This window comes from Rhinatrema bivittatum, chromosome 1 (assembly GCF_901001135.1).
Source record: "Rhinatrema bivittatum chromosome 1, aRhiBiv1.1, whole genome shotgun sequence".
Lineage (NCBI taxonomy): Eukaryota > Metazoa > Chordata > Amphibia > Gymnophiona > Rhinatrematidae > Rhinatrema > Rhinatrema bivittatum.
The window spans coordinates 279,290,600-279,296,599 of NC_042615.1; positions in this window are offsets into that span (position 1 = coordinate 279,290,600).

A 6,000-nucleotide genomic window follows, 5' to 3' on the forward strand; every position below is an offset into this window, starting at 1 on the left:
CCAGGGACTTTTGGCAAGTCTTGAGGGGGTCAGGAGGGTGGGGGTTTTATTCATTAATGATACGTTGCATTCGTGGGGATTCGCTATACGTTTCAGGAACCCACAAATGCAACGAATAGGGACCTATACGTTGCGGATTGCACATTCATTCAAAACGAATGCACATCCCTAGTGGCTACACTTAATTACCCAGCTATCAGATGCCTACTCTTGATTTATTAACTAGGTAAAGGACTGGACATAAGGTGCCATTAACCAGAGATGTTTCTGTCATTAGGCAGGGTGAGGCGCCTGCCTCAGGTGGCAACATTTTGAGGTAGCTATCTTACCTTGTATGCATATACAAAATGCCCACAGGCAGAGAGAACATGCTAGCAGCTTGGAGGCTCCAAATAATGACGAACCTGCCAGGATCCCAAAGGCAGCGGCGGTATCGATTTATGGCGTACCTGAGGAGATCCTAGGTTCCATGGGTAGGAATAAAACAGCAGTGGCGGCAGTGATTTATGACATGCCTATGGGGATCCCAGGCCCCACGGCCAAGAAGACAGCAACAGAAGAGTGGAATTACAATGTGCCTGCGAGGATCCCATACTCCAAGGGGGGGGGGGGTAAGTGAGAAGGAAGGGAAGGGGGAGTGAAAGGGAGAATGTGAATGTGCATTTATATGAGCATATGTGTGTGTATGTGAGAGCATGTGAAAGAGTGAGCATGTGTGTGAGAGCATGTGAGAAAGTGAGCATGTGAGAGTGTAAGCATATGAGTATGTATGTGTGTGAGAGAGCATGTGGTGAGAGAGCTTGTGTGTGTGTGAGCAGGTGATAGTGTGAGGGAGTGTGTATATGAGGATGAACAAATGTGTTACAAAGTGTGGAGGTTATTTCAAAAGGAATTATACATGTAAATGTAACATTACCGTAGCAATTTTAAAAAGCCATTTATACATGTAAAGTGCACTTACATGTGAATATCCTATGAACAATTCAATGGCATATATTGTAGCAACCTTCAAAAGTCTACTTATATAGGTAAATGGCATTTACATGTGTAAAACCCAATTTTAAGCATGTAAATCCTTTTTAAAATCAGATCCTGTGTGTATATGAGAGAGAATGGACAACATTTGTCTGTAGCTTCCCCTTCCCCCACTAATCCAGGACAGTTTCCGGGTGATAGGAAATGAAAAGTTCCCAGGTATGGAAAGCTGGAATTTTTGTAGCTTTATGGGGAACCCAAGATGGCCGCTCCTGAGCAGATGTGTTCACAGCAGCTTCTGTGGTTTTCCTTATATTACTTGTCTTCTTTTCATGGGAAAAGAAAGTGATCTGTAAAGAAGGGGTTGCCTCCTAACACGCCAGCCTCTCTCCATCAATCCACCATGCTTGAACATACATTTACTTGTCCTGCGACAGAGGAAACCATCTTGGCAGGAACTATGGAGCCTTGCCTGTCAGCGGCGGAAGTCTCTCTTAGCTCAGAATGCTGCTCCATACCACAGCCTCTCGGTAGTGCTGCTTTCTTTGTGGATGTTTCATCGGAAAGTATTGGAAGCCCCATGGTTCCTGCAATGTCATCAGGTGGCGCCCTCACTCGCTCGCCGGCGGAGGCTTCGTGGCTCAGTTGGGCAGGAGTTTGTTTCCATCACCGGCGAAACCGCTGGAGAAAGCTGAGACAGTTGCTACCTTCTCTGCTGTGTCTGTGGGGGTATCGGATGCAAGTTCTATGCCTCCTTTGCCTCACTCTTTGGCTCTTATTTCTGAACTTCGATCTAAGACTCCCTCTGTAAAGCCTGCTAATATAACTCTGGAAAGTTTGTGGGCTGTTTATGATGTCTATTGAAAAGTCAGTGTCGCCACTTGTAGTGTTTAAGTACGGACTTGCAGTCTGGCTCTCAGACTTATGACTAGCGTTTTTCAACATGTGAAAAAAAGATATGCGCGGTTGAGACCCCTTTGGAGAAAGTTTGTGAGGTACAGACTAATATGATTAAGGATCTCTCTTCATCTTCTCATAGGATTGAAAATATTGAGAATTCTTTCAGGTCTTTGAATCTGAGAGTACTTCATTTTCCTCATATTTCCTTGATTTCTCCATCTGAGCTTTTTATCTCTTATTTAAAAGGAAGTCTTTTTAATTCTAGAGGCTGCATTACCTCCCATTGTGAAAATGTATTTATTTGTCATCTTCCAAGAGAGCCATAGTTGCTGGCACGATGGAAGTTTTATCTGATTTATCTAATTTCTGGAGAATCCTAGTGAAGAAAATGTGGTTGGGTGAGCTACTCTGTTTGTAACTTTTGGTTTTTAAGCAGGACCGTAACAATGTTTTTCAGTTATTTTTTCATCATAAGGATGTCTTGTTTAAGGGCAAAAAAGTTGGACTTTCCTTGACCCATCTACAGCGACACAGTAACTTAGGAGGAAGGTCTTACTTATGAAATCTGAAGTTCTGGCTCTAGGGGCTACTTACATTATTCGTCCTCCTTGCAATTATGTGATAACCCTAGATGCATCTAGGTTTCTTTTTTTTGATCCATCACAATTGAGAGAGTTTATAGATGCTAGACGCAGCATGGTATAACAGTCTGTTTCTGATGTGGAATTTTATGTTTAATGGGTAATGTTTCTGCTCAGAAGATCTGTCTTTTTCCTTATTTTATTAATTACCTATTTGTAATGATCTTGTCCCATGGCTTTTTCTGTCGTCCCCCCCCTATCTATTGGGGGTCTAAAGATGGCGATATGCTAAGATGAACATTTTTGTATTTACCTTGTTTTTCTTTTTCTGTTATATTGGCTTGGCATTTCGCCTTATTTTCTTTTTCAAATATGCTGTATATTTGTTTTGTATTAAATAAAAAGCTAAGAAAAACCACTGTTTTTTCCACATGGTTTAAATGAAACTATAGACTGCTACACTCTGTAATTCATTTTCCACTCTGTATTGGGTAATGCTAATATAACCGCTTTTTGGGAGGATTGTTGCTCCTAAGGGCACACAACTAATTTATTTCTTCTGGGGCTGCTCCAGCTAACCATTCCATCCCACGATGACTCTTATTCCCTGGAGGCGAGGGGGAACTCTTTTTTATGGGGGAAGCTCTCGCTTATGGCCCAGATGATGAGAAAAGGTCACCAGTGTGTATGTAGTCATTTGGTGCTTCCCCAAGAGGTGAGAGGCTATAAGAACTCAGACAGGACCAGGTAAAATAAAGTTTACTGAGTGTTACTCATAAATTAAAGTCCATTATCCAGAAGTATGAGTTGAAATCTGACCTATGGTACAGTTATAAGAACATAAGAACATAAGAAATGTCATACTGGGTTAGACCAAAGGTCCATCAAGCCCAATATCTGTTTCCAACAGTGGCCAATCCAAGTCACAAGTACTTGGCAAGTACCCAAACATTAGATAGATCACAAGCTACTATTGCTTATTAATTACTGTAATAGCAGTTTATGGATTTAACCTCTAGGAATTTATCCAAACCTTTTTTAAACCCAGTAACACTAATTGCTGAAACCTCATCCCCTGACAATGAATTCCAGAGTTGTGTATTTTATTTTAAATAGGTAGTCAGAAGGTCTGGCAATAAACAGAAGTTTTCCATGTTTTATTTTAAATAGTTAATCAGAAAGTCAGGCAACAAACAGAAGTTTGTGTGTTTTGGCACCTTTAACAAGGGGGTGGGGTGGAGGCCAGAGCGAGCGGAAGACATCATGGGAAGGAGGAGGGAGAGAATCAAAGCAAAATGACGAGAGCAGCAGTGGCTGCGGTGGAGTGAGAACGAGTGAGAATGAGAGAGGCGGAGCGAGGGGCCCAGGAAGAGCCGCGGAGAAGGAGAGAGGTGTTGAGGCCTTGTGGAACAGGTGCATGTGATGGATTCCTACAGCGCTATCGTGCACGTGGATTTCCCGGAGATGACCAAGCCGTACTGGAGAATCTGAACCAGTTTTGATACTGGGTAAGTAAGTTGGTGTCCTTTTACCTTGCCTTTGGATAGAGCCCATGGTGATTTTAACTGTATAAACTCTCCCAGTGGCTGTGCGGGAATCCTAGTGGAGGTGTCCCCAACCTTACTGCAAAAATCCTACCTTTGATCATCTTCTCCTCCGACACCAGCCCATCCTGATCTTTTGATAGACTCTTCATGTTGCGTCCGTCAGTCTCAGACGGCTTTGACCTTTGTGCCTCACCTTTCTTCCTTCTCTCTCCTCAAGCCTTGGGAAGATGGCTGCTGCTGCGTCTTCATGCCGCTCTCTCCAGTGACCCCAGATCGGCAATGGTGTTCGCCGTGATTTTCCTGAGGGCCTCCTAGGGTGCACGCGCACATGCCACCCACGTCTTTATCCACATCATGTCCAAAGCCTCGGGGGTGTCCCCTCCGAGTGATGTCATCACATCCAGGTACTTAGCCTGCCCTTTGCTTGCTAACAAACTGAGTTAGCAAGGATTGGATTGCCTCCGGTCTAAGCTGCTCTGCCGCTTCCCAGCTGCCGCAGGAAGCTCTCTCTTCCCTTCAGGGTATTTCTTCACTAACCTGGGTACCCGCTCCTCGGGGGCCCTTCTGCTCTATTTCAGGTACCTATCTTGGGATATCGGGTACTCGCTTCTTGAGGGCCTGCTCTCCCTAATCTGGTGCCTGCCACTGAACAACTTCTACCTGCTGGGACCTTCAACAATACAGCTTTCTGCTTCAGTGAGTACTAACCCTTTCAGTCTGTCTCACCTTCAGCTTCAGCGCTCTGTGTCTACATCCGGGACCTGTCCCTGCTACGCCTCGCTGCCTATCACCTACTCGAGTGTGAGGCTGGTCTCCTCTGCTGAGGAACCCTGGACTACTTCTGCTGGGTTATCTTCACTGCTGCCCGCTCCACAGGCAGTACCATCGAGCTGTACAATAAATACAACTTCTCTGTGTCTGCGTGTATAGAGTCTAGCCTAGTACTGCGGTTCCTCACGGGGCTCCTCCCCGTGGGAGTGGCCATCACCGCAGTATCCAAGAATCCACTCCAACACCTCATAATCATAACACTTCACTTATTGTTTCTTCTTTAAAGATTCTTTCATCCTTATACTTTGATCTTTCTGGGGAACTTCTCTTGGGGAAAAGTTAGTGGGATCAGGCAAATTCACTGCCCTGAAATCCAAGTGGGGTAGGGGGATCTGAAAACTTCCCCACTCTTCTTAGTCCAAAAAATATTATAAAGCTTAAACTGGATACATCTTCTGCCTTTACAGTCTCTCACATCAGGATCCATCACTGGTGCTTGCCCATCTAGGGTTTAGAGTGGGCTCATGGGTCTTTGGTTATCTGGTGAGAGCCCTTTTGCCATTAAAGTGTATCAGACTTAAAAGTCTATCTTTCTGTTAATTATAAGAAGGACCCTCAGGCAGAGAGTGCACTGGGAGGTGTCACTTCTAAAACAAACTCGTTTGGATGAAGCTGGGAGGCCCCACCAGAGTGTGGAAAAAATACATCTTTACTCCCTGACTGCTCCCTCAAATTGAACCCCCTGTGTCTTAAAATGGCTGGGCTAAATAGTCTTCAGGCATCTAATCCAGAGCCTCCAGGTGGGAGGAACTGAGATGTATGAATGGCTCTCTTACAAAGAGTGTTCTAAGGGTTGATCTATACAGGGACAGTGACGTCTGATGGCCAGACCGGGAGGGTATGCCAGACTCTCCCCCCCCCCCCCCACCCAAAAAAAAATTGGTTTGAGGAAGGACACTTATGTACATTTCTTACAGGTAAACACATGAATACATATTTAGTAAGCAGGTGATAATATAAATCCTGCCACCAGAGGGTGCACTTCCCATGGGGAAACTATGGCCAGCATAGCTTGGGGAACATCTGGCTTCCATAAAACCCAGAATTCATGTGAAAATACTTCACAAAATATACACATCTTTGGCCAATTATTCCTGCAAATGAATAGTGGTTTAAATGAACTAGATGCCAGCGCTGCCACTGCTGGAAGTGAAGGGGTGCTCCCA